The sequence below is a fragment of the Phascolarctos cinereus genome, unplaced genomic scaffold (assembly GCF_003287225.1).
Source record: "Phascolarctos cinereus isolate Bilbo 61053 unplaced genomic scaffold, phaCin_HiC Scaffold_4;HRSCAF=312, whole genome shotgun sequence".
Lineage (NCBI taxonomy): Eukaryota > Metazoa > Chordata > Mammalia > Diprotodontia > Phascolarctidae > Phascolarctos > Phascolarctos cinereus.
Genome location: NW_027555847.1, coordinates 417558247 through 417573522, shown reverse-complemented (window position 1 = coordinate 417573522; position 15276 = coordinate 417558247). Strand labels below are relative to the sequence as shown.

General features: G+C 37.2%; 1 pseudogene; it reads right to left on the bottom strand.

The window, feature by feature from the left end:
• Positions 1-7083: 7083 nt before the first annotated feature.
• LOC110223257 (large ribosomal subunit protein eL8 pseudogene) lies at positions 7084-14786 on the bottom strand (annotated as a pseudogene).
• Between the last annotated feature and the right edge of the window lie 490 nt (positions 14787-15276).

Sequence of the window (15276 nt, the reverse complement as noted above, 5' to 3'; positions counted from 1 at the left end):
TCTTATCCCCTTCCCCCCTACTTTCCTGTAGGGTAAGATAGATTTCCATACCCAATTGGGTGTGTATGTAAAAGCTTTTTCTTGCCTCTTTTATGTGGGATAATTTACCTCATTCTACCTCTCTCTTTCTCCTTCTCCCAGTACATTTCTCTCTCACCTCTTAATTTTATTTTTTACATATCATCCCTTCATATTCAATTCACCCTGTACCCTCTGTCTACATATATTCCTTCCTACTACTCTTATAATGAGAAAAGTCTCATGAGTTACAAATATCGTTTTTCTATGTAGGAATATAAACAGTTCAACTTCAGTAAGTCTCTTACGATTTCTCTTTCCTGTTTACCTTTTCATGCTTCTGTTTACCTTTTCATGCTTCTCTTGAGTCTTGTATTTGAAAGTCAAATTTTCTATTTAGCTCTGCTTCTCAAGAATGCATTAAATTCCTCTATGTCATTGAATATCATTTTTTCCCCTCATTGATTACACTCATTTTGCTGGGTAGGTGATTCTTGGTTTTAATACTAGTTCCTTTGACCTCCTGAATATTATATTCTAAGCCCCTCTGATCCCTTAATGTAGAAGCTGCTAAATCTTGCATTATCCCGACTGTGTTTCCACAATACTTGAATTGTTTCTTTCTGGCTGCTTGCAACATTTTCTCCTTGACCTGGGAACTCTGGAATTTGGCTATAATATTCCTAGGAGTTTCCCTTTGGGGATCTCTTTCAGTAGCTGATTGGTGGATTCTTTCAATTTCTATTTTACCCTCTGGTTTGAGAATATCAGGGCAGTTTTCCTTGATAATTTCTTGATAGATGATGTCTAGGCTCTTTTTTTGATCATGGCTTAGATAGTCCAATAATTTTTAAATTATCTCTCCTGGATCTATTTTGCCAGGTCAGTTGTTTTTCCAATGAAATATTTCACCGTCTTCTCTTTTTTCATTCTTTTGGTTTTGTTTTATGATTTCTTGATTTCTCACAGAGTCATTAGCTTCCATTTGCTCCATTTTAATTTTTAAGAAACTATTTTCCCCAGTGAGCTTTTGGACCTCCTTTTCCATTTGGCCATTTTTTTTTTAAAAGAAAACCTTTCTAACAAATAAAGTCAAACTTTTTTTAAGACATTCTTCTCCTCATTGGCTTTTTGGATCTCTTTTGCCATTTGGTCTAGTCTATTTTTTAAGGTATTATTTCCTTCAGCATTTTTTGGAGTCTCTTTTTAGCAAGCTGTTGACTCATTTTTCATGATTTTCTTGCATCACTCTCATTTCTCTTCCCAATTTTTCCTCTACTTCTCTTACTTCATTTTCTTTTTTTTTTGTGACCAGAAAAGTATTTCTTTATTAGTTTTTTCCCATAGCCCCTCCAAGAATTGTCATTTTCTGACTTTAAAAAATTCTTAATAAAAATCAATCAGTAAAACAATTTCTATAAACATTGAACAGAGGTTTTTCATGAAATTGTGAGTTTTTGTTATGTGGAGCTTGTTTTTGTTGTTATGCATATAATTAAATTAAAAATGTAACTGTAAAAACTGTTCTGCTCTTTCTTCCTCCTCTCCCTCTCTTCCTTCTTTTTTTTCCTTCTTTCCTTCCTCTTCTCCCTCCCTCCCTCCTTCCCTCTTCTTTCCTTCCTTCCTCCTTCTCTTCCCTCCTTCATTCCTTCCCTATTCCTAGATCTCCTCTCTTTTAAAAGCAAACCTTTCTAACAAATAAAGTCAAACAAAACATATTAACAGAATGACTATAACTGAAAATGTATGTCTTATTTTTCAAGTTAATTCCATCACCCCTTATGCTTCATCATCAGTCCTCTGGAATTGTTGTTGTTGGTTGCGCATTGATCAGAGTTCTTAAGCCTTTCAAAGTTGTTTCCCACACACACACACACAATGTTGAAATTTTTCCCTGTTTATTCTCCTCATCATTTCTCATTCCATGATAGTCTTCCATTATACCCATATTTCATAATTTGTTCAACCATTCCCCAACCGATAAGCACTACCTTAATTTCCAGTCACTGCCATCATAAAATGAATTATAGACCTAGTAGTGGCATCACTTGGTCAAAGCTTACATACAGTTAAATAACTTGTAGGGCATAGCTCCCCATTGCTTTCCAGAAAGACTAAGCCAGATCCATCGATAGTATACTAATTTGTCTCTTTTCCCATAGTCTCTCCAATATTTGTCATTCTCCTTCTCTGTCTTGACCCAGGTGCCAATCACTTTGAAACAGAGTTCTCCTTTATACCTAGTTACTTTAGACTTGATTCTGTTCTCTTATTTTGATTTCCACCAGGGTAAGGTTTTTGTCAGAGGCCTCTCTTATTTCAGATTAGAATTTCTTGGGGCTTGCTGCTTGCTTTCCAATGGCTCTCGTGCATCATATCACTGTCCATTTAGAGGATATCCTTCCAAGAAACTGTCAAGGGCTCTCAGCTTTAGGGCACCTTTAGCTTTTTAAGCCCCAAACTTAGGCAAAAAGATTTTGAAAAGTCAAAGGCATAAAACTGAGACCAAGAGGCAAGGTCATCTTCTCTCTGCCTATTCCTGACAGGCCTCATTCTTGCCTTTGCTATGTCTATATCTATATCTTCATCTACATCTACACCTATGTTTATATCTATATCTACATCAAGGAGCTGTCTTATCCATGTATCCTCTGTGTTTTTTGATCTGAAAGGGAAGCCATCTGGACAAGTGCACATCCCTCCTCTAGTCTTCTCTCCTCCCTAGGTCAGTACGGGTGATATGTTTCTTCCTCTTCTGTGGATGCTTTTTATTTTGATAAGGCAATTCTGTAGTATTTTTGGACAGAAATCTTATAATGCTAGCAGGACAATCAATACACCAAACAGGACCACGCTGACAATGATGGCTAACCAGATCCATGGGTTGATGTTAGACTCAATGACAATTAAATTGAACTTCTGAATATGTATCTCTCCTGAGGCTGATATAATGTGAATTTCATAATATCCGCTGTCTTCAGAGGCCACATTCATTAACATCAGAGATTTCTCATTAGGGGCAGACATTCTCCTCTCATACTCCTTCTGGGGAAGGATCCAGCTTGAATTGTTCTCCCTTGGATAGATGTTGAGTAGGAGCAGATTCTTAGATTCACAATGCCATTTAACCACTCAGGTGTCATTGCCTACTTTTGGTTGTAGGCAGATCAGAACGTTATCTCCCTGGGTCCTGTTCAGAAAGGACTCCACTTCTGAGATGCAATTGCCTGTGACTTGGCTGAGAGAATTCAGCAGAACCAGGTAAAGAGTAATAGGGACAGGCTATGTCTCTGATGCATGAAATTCAACACTGCTCTAGCCAGTGTGGTCTGGGAAACCTCAGCAAATGGTTCAGGATTTTCCATGATGGCCTTTTATCTTGGTTCCAGTTGGTCTTGCCAACCTCTGTGCCTGCCTAGGACAAGTACAGCCTCCTGCACTGATGCTCTCAGATATAAGCTGTGTGATCCTGGGCAAGTCATTCAACCTATGTTGGCTTCAGTTTCCTCAGACTGACTACCACTAATCCATCTTCCTCACTTGATTTTCAGAATGCTTTTTGAGCTCTTCCATGGCCTGAGACCAATTCATATTTTTCTTGGAAGCTTTGGATGTAGGAGATTTGACTTTGTTGTCTTCTTCTGGTTATATGTTTTGATCTTCCTTGTCACCAAAATAAGATTCTGTAGTCTGAGTTTTTCCTCATGGTTTGCTCGTGATCCCAGCCAGTTACCTGATGTTTTAACTCTTTGTTAAGGCAGGCTCTGCTTCCACTGTGGAGGGTGTACTGTCCCAAGCTTCAAAGGTTTTTGTGCAGCTGTTTTCAGAGATACTTCTAGGGACCTGTAAGTTTTCAGTTCTTCCAAGATAGTATGACCTAAGAAGAGGTGTTTACTCCTCTCCTGGCCTGTGCTCTGGTCTGTGAGTGACCACAAGCACTCTTTTCTGCCCTGGGAATAAGGGGAGGGTTCTCTCTCTACTGCCACCACAAGCTCTGCTATGCCAGGGCTCCTCCTCACCACAGGACTGCCATCGAGGACTGGGGCCCAGATCCAAGCACAGGCAAAGCAAAAGAATCCTGCCTCAGTGCCAGCAAAGAGACATTTCTCATTGACCATCCAGGTTGTCTTGGACTGAAAATGTGTTTTACTCTGTCTTTTGTGGGTTCTGCTGCTCTAGAATTTGTTTAATTTTTCACAAGTATTTGGAGGGGTTTGGGGGAGGGCTTAGGGGAGCCCCTGCTTTTACTCTGCCACCTTGGCTCCGCCCCAACAAAAAGAATTCTTCAGACTGAAACATTGCTAGTATATTACAAAAAAAAAAACCATTACATTAGAACAAAAATTTGATGTAATTGAATAGCATGAGTGAAATCGTAGTAATAAAAAAAAAGATATCAGAATGCCTAACTCTACAATACAGAATATTATAAAGCATATATTATATAAAGTTTATATATAAATATATTAAAGCATAAAATAAATAAAAGACAAGCAGTGTTGTACAGCTTTTTTTTTTTGGTTTGCAGATACCAAGGGATAGAAGAAGTATTACAATGATAAAAATGCAGTATCTTTTACCCAAATGGATTAAAGACCCTATCAAAAACACATTCCTTTTGGCATAACATCCATTCAGACAAAAGCTTTAAGATTACATAAGGAGGTGAAAGAAAATGGAAGTGAAGTGGATAGTGAAGAAACTTTTACTACAATATGATTGGTTCAATTGCTTTAAAAATTGAAATTCAATTACATTAATATCAACATTATTGGAGAGCTAGTATAACTTAGGATGCAGAAGTGTGGAAGTATATTTTGTCACATTGTGCAGATGGTCATTTTGAAGGTTTTCTGTCTCCTAAACAGAATTACAGAAGAAACAGGGGAAAAAGGAAGAAATCTTGGCTTTGAATAAATAGAAAATGACTGTGTCCCAGAATTGGTAGATTTGCACTCAGAAGACCGATGATGATCTTCATTTAGGTAAACAAGTATTTGAAGAAGTTGATGATGTGCAAATGAAGGAGTCTGTTTTCAAATAATTTGAGGTTATCCTTTGAGCTGTGGAAGTTGTAAAGCAAAAAAATTATGGATGCTGATGCTAATATCAAACAAAGCATGCAAATTCTCTAAAATCTGGATAAAACTCTTTGCACCTCCCAGCAAATGTATGAAGATCTAAAGAAAGAGAAGGTAGTTCAGTCTACAGGACTAAAATATTTTCAACAACTATAACAATGTTTTCATCATATCAGCAATTTAGGTTTATATTTAGGTATAATATTCAGTAATGGGTTTTTTTACATTTTGTTTTGTCTAACTTTTCTACTGCTTTGTAATAATCTTGAATCAGAAATACATTTTATCTTTTGCTGATAGATTACATTTTTCAAAGATAAAAAAAACTTCTTTAAAATTTTATTATGTATTTTCATTAGGCTAGAACCAATTGCTATATTTTACATAAAATTTTAACTTTGAATAGCACGAATTCAAATAATGTGACCACTTCGTGGGATTTGTTATTCACAAGAATCAGGACCTAGTAAGATGTTCCCTTGGTTATCCTGCATTGTGGAAATGGATTCCATCCCTAAAACTTCAGTAGTCATGTTGGACAGTTAAGGTGAACATTGAGTTGCAGGCATTTTGGCTGTAGGCCTACAGTAAGCAACCTTCATCCTTCTTTGGATACAGATCAGGGGAAGCTGCTACAGTCATCCTCCTTTATTGAATGAGATTCCATTAGCCGTCCCGGATTTGTCTTTCACTAGGGGCCTCTCTGGTAATCTTGCTCTCGGGATGAATCATGATAGGTCTATGACCTAGCTGTTCAAAAAGTGCATTGCAACCTACACATACATGATGATTTCACTGGCCTTACTTGCAGCCTAGCAGTAATTTGTGTAGGCTTGCTCCAACCCCCGCCCCCCAGCCCTTACTCTTCTCATTATGCTGGCTTGGCATTCCCCATCCTATATTCCTATTTTTAATTTTATTATCTGACCCTTTTCCAGGATCAGAGCTCCACTCTCAGGGATCCAGCACAAAAATCTTATCTTTCCCAAAGTTCCTTAACAATTCAGGACTTTTTAGCTACAATTCCTTCCTTCCTCCACACAGCTTGTTATCCTGTGAGTGACCTAGTGAATCACTCATCCAGCTATTGAAAACTGAACCTGGGGGAAAGGCAAGCTGGGGGAGCACAGCAAAGAGATAATTTATGTCCTCGTGTTTTTTTAATTCTTTAACTCCTGTCTCTCTGAATCATGGTTGTATGCTGTTTGCCAGTACTGGGTCAGCCTAAGCTTGGCAACGAATAGGCCTAGCACAGACATTCACTGAAATGTTCTGTAGAGTCTTAGCACTTAAATGAATGGGATTGCTTTGCTAGTCTTAAAAACGTAGCGGATGGGGCAGCTAGGTGGCGCAGTAGACAGAGCTCTGGCCTTGGAGTCAGGAGAAGCTGAATTCAAATCCAACCTCAGACACATGACACTTAGCAGCTGTATGACCCTGGGCAAGTCGCTTAACCCTGATTGCCTCAAAAAAAAATATTCTAAGGGGGGAATCAGAAAAGTCCCTGATAATTCAATGAGTTCCCTAATCAACTTTATAGAAATACATTGTATTGCTATCTTTTTTTTTAATGACACCTATATTTCTCAATATATCCTGCTTCCCTCCCCCTCCTAAGAACAAGGTCTTATAACAAAATAGAAAAAAGGAGTTAAAAAAAACAGTTTGGTAAAACTAACCAACATACCAAAAGAAGTCTGACATCATATGCTACATTTCACACTCATGGTCTCCCATACTCATAGTGCCTTTCATGTCTCCTCTTTGGGCCAAGCTTGGGAATTACATTTTCAGAACTTAGCTTCAGTTGTTTTGTTCTTTCATGTACATTTTTATAGTTGTTGTGTATGTTGTTTTCCTAGCTCTACTTCCTTCATTTTGCATCAATTACCATAAGTCTTTCCATGTTCCTCTGTATTCATCATTTCTTTTCTGTTGTCAGAATTCCCATTTTTATGTAGGGAAAAAAATCAAGCTGACACATTTAATCCAGTTTGAGTGCAAGTTCTTTAGGTTTTGTCTTTTCTAGCTTGGCAATATGAGCCACTATGTTTGGTCCCGGGACATTGCCAACCCAGTGATGACAGATCTCATCCTATGGATTGGTTGTTTTTTTTTTTCAGCCTCTGACATTTTATATTTATTGGCTGGTTGCGGGGGATAAAGAAGATATTTGCACGATTATGTGAAAACACAATGTAGTCATCAAGTAAAAATGTAGGCGTCAGTTTCAGATTTTGAATAATTATTTGTAGTTTACAAAGAAGGTTATAATTTGATACCTGGCAAAATCAGGTAAGTTGCAGAACATAAAGAGAAAGGAAATGAGATTTGAGAAAATGTCCAACTTTATTTTAGGATGTGCTATAAAATAACAATTTTCAAGTATCTTTTCTTCCAACGGAAATGGATTACCCACAATATAAAAGAGATGATATCTATCAATCTGTGATGTAGGTTCAACTAGCCTCATCTCTCATCCTAGTCTCTTTAAATCAACAACAAAAGAATCTAGCTTCTCAGAAGTAAACTCCTCGGAATGAAAAGATAAGTGAATAATTCTTCTAATTGATACTTTTTTTTCATCCGATGTTATTTATTTATAATTGGTCTTAATAGCTTTTACCACCTTAGCCAGGGCTCCTTTGTCTTCAGGATTAACCTGTGTGTGCTGTCTTTTTGTGAATTAAGCCACCCAATCTGGCCTTTTCTTTGATAATACAGTAGGGATCCATCATTTTTTGGTACAAGGCAGGTAGAAAGAACACCAGCTCAATGAGTTCCACATTATACCCATTCACTGCCAACTGAGCTTGCCTGTTTTCTACCAAGGTTAACACTAAAGAAGACTGAATACAAGTGTTCTCTTGGTAGGCCTACCCTCCTTGCCTGAAGCTTTCTACTCAGTCTAAGAGAGCAACTTTGGTTTCTTTCTTTGCCTCATTTCAGGTCTGTGCTTGTCGAACAGTTGAGTAGCTGTCAAATGATTAAAAAAATAAAACAAACAAAGCAACCCTGGTTGAACTGGTTAATTGCTGGGCGATTTCAAATGGGTAAAAAGGATAAACCTTTGCTATTGAAGTCCAGTGTATTGAGGGCATTTGACAAAGCAGATTAAGTCCCTTTTAGTCTGGATGTCTTGACCAAGGCCACAGTTCTTGGAGAGCTTCTCAAACAAAGAATTGACCACTTTTCTTTACCGCCTATTCCTTTACAACAGCAGAGACAAGGGTCACCTTATTCTCCATGATCTTCTTTCTGTTTGGTATCTTGGCCAGCAGGAAAAGAAAGATAAGCGATTTGTAGGTTACATTCATTATTTCTTACAGTATAATGATATTCCTTTATAATCATGTGTCATAACCTGTTTCACCATCACCAAAATAGGCTCATTTGTTTCTAGTTCTTTCCTACTACCAAAAGTACTGCCATATTTTTATGTCTATGGGGGCCCTTCTTTTTATCATTGACTTTTTGGGGGTATATGACTAGCAGTGGAATATTTAAGTGAAAGGTGCAGACATTTGAGCCACTTGTTTTCAAAATTCCAAATAGCTTTCCAGAATGGCTGGAGCAATTTACAACTCCATCTCTAGTATTTTAGTGTGTCCATCTTTCCACAACTCCTTCATATTTTGTCATTTTTGCCAATTCATTGAGCATAAAATGAAACCTCAGAGTTATTTTGATTTGCATTTCTCTTATTGGTGATTTGGAACATTCTTTTATATGGTTGTTAGTAGTTCACAATTCATCTTTTGAGAACTACTATAAATTAAGTTATAAAATACTTATCCCTTTCTGTTTCAGAGTTTTCTTTTTCTTTGACTTTGAGTATGAAGTACAGAAGATAGAAAGGGAATTTCTCCATTCCCTTCCCAGAAGGTAATGGGAATCTCAGACTTGCAGGAGGAGCTCACAGCAATCAAGCTATGATTGTCCAGATGAGCCTGATAAGGGAGTTCCTGGATATTACTTCCTGGGTGCTTCCTTCTGCCATTCTATTTCTTTTTTCTGAAGACAGATCCAAGACTAGTGACCTTGAGAATGGATGATTCCAGCCAGCTAGGTTACCCTTTTGGTAGGTGAGTTCAAGAATTCCCAAGTTCTAGCATTCCCAAGACACTGGGAGTAACTAAGTCTGTAACTAGCATCCTAAAGGGAAAAGATTTTCTCCACAGTGTGCGATCTAGAGAGGAAAGAGTATGGCCTTCTTGCTAATGAACTAAAACCATGACATGAGGAGCCAAGAGATCTGTACTTTGCAACCCTCCATGATATTGCTATGTGTTACCCAAATAGAGCAGGTGTGAGGTGAATGAGGAGTATTTGTTTAGCTGTTCCACAAAAATATTGTTACCTTCTGGACAAAGTCTAACAAGGTGAATGCTTACTATTTCTATAACCCAAATTCTTTTGGGGTAAGGAACGAAGGTCTTGGCTTCCTGCATAGCCGTGTCCTGCCTGGACCTTCTTCATGGGCTCCTGTGCTGTCATGGGTATTTGGAACATTCTTTCATATGGTTGTTAATGTCACCATGACACCATGCACAGTACACTGTTTACAAAATAACTCAAATGTTTACATTATCTCATTATATCTCACTGTGCAGTCACAGGAGAAATTGTTTATAATGTGAAATCCTGGGAACTAATAGATTGTTATGGCCATGGTTCCTGGGAACTAGTATCTATGATCCTGGGAACTATTATCTAAAAATGAATAACAAAATCCACCTTACATATGCATGGTCAGACGTGTGCTTTGGGAAAATTAGTTTTATGGTAAGTGCCTGTGTGGGAAATGGACATCCTATTACCCTCATGTGAAGAAACATAAAAATAAGCCATACCTGAATTTAATTTTGGAGATGACCCTGGAGTTTTACTCTAGGGTATACCCAAAGAGCTGATGAAAGAAACTCACCTTCAGGGAATGGGCCTCCAGGATTGAACACAGGTCATGTGAGCCCAGAATCCTTAGAGGGGTCCTTGGCCATGGGTCATACTATAAATAATTCTCACCTGCCTCAGTGAGCCTTGTGAGCTGAAGGCAACTGAAGATCATGCATATAGTACCAACTAGAAAAAGTGATGGAGAGCTTGGAGAAGCTGAGCTTGCCAAGTCATAGGATAATCAATTAAGAGCTAGAAGGGATATTAGAAATCATCTAGTCCAATTGCCTTATTTTAAAGATGAGAAAACTGAGTTCCAGTGAATTTACACTTGTCCAAGGTCACACATGAAGTACAGAGCTGGCATTTGAACTCAGGTCCTCTGATTCCACTGTACCACAATGTCTCTCCAAGAGCTAGGGCAGCCTCTCCAGAGGATCATGACTAATGGCCCTTCCTCCTCCTGAAGTGGCCTGAAGCCCTTAGTTCCCAAGGTACAATTAACTCTTCCAGTTACTGACAGTCAGAAACTTCTGCTCTCACCTCCTTTTCCCTCCTTATCCCTACTCTCTGCCCCTTCCCTTGTCTCTTGCCCCAGCTGCTAGGTTTTAGGCCTGAGCCGCTCACTTGTGTGAGTTAAAATGGGCCATAATAGAAGAGCTATTGCTTTTTGTGTTACTGGTCTGATACTTTTCTAAGCTGCCTCTACGTTCCATAATTCCTATTAAGAACTAGGACAATTGCTCTTTCTGGAGAATGGCAATCTGTGTATCTCTCTGTTTGTATATTGATATCTACCTGTCTCTATATAGATATCTATGTATCTATTTCTAAAGAGTTAGCTACCTATCTATATAAAGATACACAGATTACCCTTTTTGGGAAAAAAAATGAGGTAGAAGTAATGAGAAAGTATCCTTATATATGTATATACTTATATATGTTCATGCACATAGTATATATATGTATGAGTATATACGTATATGTGATATATATGTATACTATATATTCTATATGTAAAGTTTAGCACTATATGTAGATTATTCTTTTAAAAAAATTTTATTTGTCCTAGTTCTTAATAGCAATTATGGTACTTAGAGGGGGTTTTGCAAAAGAACCAGACAGACCAGTAACACAAAAGACAATAGGTCTTCTATTATGGACCATTTTTACTCACATAAGTGGGTATATAATATATATGTATGTGTATATGTATATGTATGTGTACATATATATATTATATTTGGTGACTGTTAAATGATTAGAATGCTAAACTCATCCCCTCCTGAAAGAAATCAAAGTTTATAATATGAAGCCTAAGAAAAAAGTAGGCTAAAGTTACAAATTGGGTGGGTTAACAGGGTGGTTGGACAGGCTTGGTAACTTGTCCTCAGAAGGCTGTAGTTTTATAGCCTCAAGAACTCAGTTTTCTAGTTTCATTAAAGCCAAAGAAGCTCATTATTTCTTTGTGAGTATAATAATAGAGTATATTTTGTGGGCCTTCCTTTCAAGAAGTTCAAAGCACTCTTCTGACACTGCCTGACTGCATCCCAGTGAAGTGCTTTTAAAAGCATTGCTTGCCTCCTTTTGGGTACATTTCTCTCCTGCCTCTAACTCTTTAAAATCCTCCAGTGTCTCTACCTCAAGTTTGAACAAAGTTGTTATTCTTGTCTTTAAGTCTCCTTGTAGCTCTGGTCCCTACTACTATCATGTTATCATACTGCCATGAAGGCCAGGATAGTTTCCCTCGCAAAAGGTAGGGAAGCTACCAATGACATTTCATTGGCCCAGGGGGGCTAAAGCTTAAGTTCTTTTTTTTTAAAATTCTACTGGTTTTCTTTTTTTTCCCTTGATAATTAATTAATTTATTTTTAGTTTTCAACATTCACTTCCATAAGATTTTGAGTTTTAAATTTTCTCCCCCTCCTACTCCTCTCCTCCCCACAAGGTGGTATGCAATCTGATATAGGCTCCACTTATACATTCATACTAAGCATATTTCCCCATTAGTCATCATGTAAAGAACAATTAGAACTAATGGGAGGAACCACGAGAATGAAGCAACAAATGAAAAGGAGAGCAAATAGTATGCTTCCATCTGCATTGAGACTCCATAGTTCTTTCTCTGGATGTGGATAGCATTTCCATCATGAGTCTTTTGGAGTTCTCTTAGATCCTTGCATTGCTGTGAGGATCTACTGTGTTAAAGTCAGTCATTGCACAATGTGGCTGTTACTGTGTATAATGTTCTCCTAGTTCTGCTCATTTCTTTTTTAAAAAATTAATTTATTTTTAGTTTTCAACAATCACTTCCATAAGCTTTTGAGTTTTAAATTTTTCTCCCCCTCCCTCCCCAAGATGGTGTGCAATCTAATATAGGCTCTACATATACATTCCTATTAAACATATTTTCATATTAGTTATGTAAGGTAGAATTAGAACCAATGGGAGGAACCACAAGAAAGAGGAAACAAAAGGGAAGAAAAAAAAAGCAAATTTGTATGCTTCAATTTCCATTCAAACTCCATAGTTCTTTCTATGGATGTGGATAGCATTTTCTACCATGAGACTTTCGGAGAGGTCTTAGATCCTTGCATTGCTAAAAGGGGCTAAGTCTATCAAAGTTAGTCATCTCACAACCTGGCTGTTACTGTGTACAACATTGTTCTGGTTCTGCTCACTTCACTCAGCATCAGTTTATACAAGTCTTTCCAGGTTTTTCTGAAGTCTGCCTGCTCATCATTTCTTGTAGCACAATAGTATTCCATTAGATTCATATACCACAACTTCTTCAGCCATTCCCCAGTTGATGGGCATCCCCTCAATTTCCAATTCTTTGCCACCAAAGAGCTGCTATAAAAATTTTGTACATATGGATCCTTTTCCCCATTTTTATGATCTCTTTGGGATACAGTCCTAGAGTGCTGCTCATTTCACTCTGCATCAGTTCATGTAAGTCCAGGTTTTTTTGAAGTCTGCCTAGTCATCATTTCTTATAGCACAGTAGTATTCCATTAGATTCATATACCACAACTTGTTCAGCCATTTCCCAATTGATGGGCATCCCCTGAATTCCCAATTCTTTACCACCACAGAAAGAGCTGCTATAAATATTTTTGCACATGTGGGTCCTTTTCCCATTGCTAGGTCAAAGGGTATGCACAATTTTATAGCCCTTTGGGCATAGTTCCAAATTGCTCTCCAAAATGGTTGGATCATTTCACAACTCCACCAACAATGCATTAGTGTTCCAATTTTCACACATCGTCTTTAAAATTTATCATTGTCCTGTTCTGTCATGTTAACCAATCTGATGGGTGTGATATGGTGCTTCAGAGTCATTTTGATTTGCATTTCTTTAGTCAATAGTGATTTAGAACATCTTTTCATATGACTATAGATAGCTTTAATTTCTTCCTCTGAAAACTGCCTATTCATATTCTTTGACCATTTATCAATTGGGAAATAACTTGTATTCTTATAAATTTGACTCAGTTCTCTATATATTTTAGAAATGAGGCCTTTATCAGAGACACTGGTTATAAAAATTCTTTCCCAGTTTTTTGCTTCCCTCCTAATCTTGGATGCATTGGCTTTGTTTGCGCAAAAACTTTTCAATTTAATGTAAACAAAATTATCCATTTTGCATTTCATAATGCTCTCTATCTCTTGTTTGGTCATAAATTCTTCCCTTCTCCATAGATCTGAAAGGTAAACTATTCCTTGCTCTTCTAGTTTGCTTATAGTATCAGTCTTTATATCTAAATCCTGTACTCATTTTGACTTTATCTTGGTATAGGGTATAAGATGTTGGTCTGTGCCCAGGTTCTGCCATACATTTTTCCAGTTTTCCCAGCAATTTTTGTTAAATAGTTATTTCTTATCCCAGAAGCTGGAGTCTTTGGATTTATCAAATAGTAGATTAGTATAGTCATTGACTGTTGTGTCTTACATACCTAACCTATTCCACTGATCCACCACACTATTTCTTAGCCAGTACCAAGTAGTTTTAATGATTGCTGCTTTATAATACAATGTAAGATCTAGTACAGCTAAGCCATCCTCCCTTGCATTTCTTTTCATTATTTCCCTTGATATTCTGGACTTTTTGTTCTTCCAGATGAACTTTTTTTATTGTTTTTTCTAGCTCTATAAAATAATTTTTGGTAGTTTGATTAGTATGGTACTGAATAAATAAAAATTTTTTAATGGCTAGCCCTTTTTAGCTAAAAAGACTACAATATAGTGCAATCCAAGTCATGAGGCCAAGGAAAACATGTACTTAAAGTTCATTTGCATGTATTGATTTGTGTTTTTTAGCAATGTTTATATATTAACCAATCTTTTTAAAATTTTTAACTGATTTTGAATTATCAACAATCACTTCCATAAACTTTTGAGTTTTAAGTTTTTCTCTCCCTCCCTCCCCAAGATGACACACAATTTGATACAGGCTATACAAAAATATTCCTATTAAACATATTTTCACATTAGTGATGTAGGTAAGAATGAAGTAAATTAATTTAGGTAGAATGGTCATTTTATTATATTAGGTCAGCCCACCCATGAACAACTGATATGTTCCCAATCATTTAGATCTGACTTTATTTGTGTGAAAAGTGTTTCGTTGATGTGTTACATGTATAGTTCCTGGTTTAAAGCTTAAGTTCTTAATGTAGCTTCGAAGTTACCTAGGGAAGAAGAGGAGTTGATGCTTTTCAGATTTGGTGGATGCCCCACAGTTGTGTAATTCACTGTACCCAACATAGCCTTCTGACCAGAAATTTCCATGTGGAGATGAAGGGTGTCATATCTACCTAAATCAGTGCTGTATAATTGCTATGGATATACAAACTTTTTGCTAACTGATAGATGGCCTGTGAGTATCTCATTTCATTCCAACTGAGGGCCAGGACAGTTTGAATTAGGCCTAGTCTATGACACCTCCTTTTGAACTTCCTTTTCTTCTCTTCCGTTTTTTAAAATGTCTCATTAATGCTCTTCTTCCCTTTTTCCTTCTTTTGCAATACTCTCATGCCCCCCACACCCAATAGAAGCTCTTTCTTCTAACTAATAATTATAGTCAAGCAACACAAATCAATGCACTGTCTGTAAACACATGTTTCTCTCTGACCTCTAACCCATCACTTCTTTGCCAGGAAATGGAAAGCATATTTTATCATGTCTTCTGAAGTCCCATTGGTCACTGCGTTGATCAGTGTTCTGAAGTCTTTCAAAATTGTTTTCCTTTACATCATCGTGGTCATCATGTACATTGTTC